The sequence below is a fragment of the Oreochromis niloticus genome, linkage group LG1 (genome assembly GCF_001858045.2).
Source record: "Oreochromis niloticus isolate F11D_XX linkage group LG1, O_niloticus_UMD_NMBU, whole genome shotgun sequence".
Lineage (NCBI taxonomy): Eukaryota > Metazoa > Chordata > Actinopteri > Cichliformes > Cichlidae > Oreochromis > Oreochromis niloticus.
The window spans coordinates 37,349,218-37,349,741 of record NC_031965.2 but is presented as its reverse complement, the minus strand read 5'-3'; positions in this window follow the sequence as shown (position 1 = coordinate 37,349,741).

Sequence of the window (524 nt, the reverse complement as noted above, 5' to 3'; positions counted from 1 at the left end):
CAATCATATGACCCCCTATGAGCAAGCACTTTGGTGACAGTGGGAAGGAAAAACTCCCTTTTAACAGGAAGAAACCTCCGGCAGAACCAGGCTCAGGGAGGGGCGGGGCCATCTGCTGCGACCGGTTGGGGTTTCCTCCTTTTCTTCCTTCACATCACCTCCTGAAAAATGAAGCCAGCACAGAAATACCAAAAAAATGCAGTTCCTCCAATGGCCATTTGAGGCTGGCTTCAAGAAAGAGTAAAACACCACAGACTCCTATGATAATGTTGGTCTTTGTAGCTGATTTCCCCCTACATGATCACTGGTTTGGATTTTGTTAAAGATTAAAGTTGGGGCTGTGGTCTCTTGGATGGTTAACATAGATGGCTGCAGCTGCTTGCTGTCTCCTAGCTAACTGGAATCATTGAACTGGACCTCTCAATCATGTTCGTGTTGTCTGTGCCTTTTGAAGCATTTTAATACAATCATCTGACAAATGACATGGCTTGCTCTGTGGTTAATTGTTCTGACTGGCTGTCCAA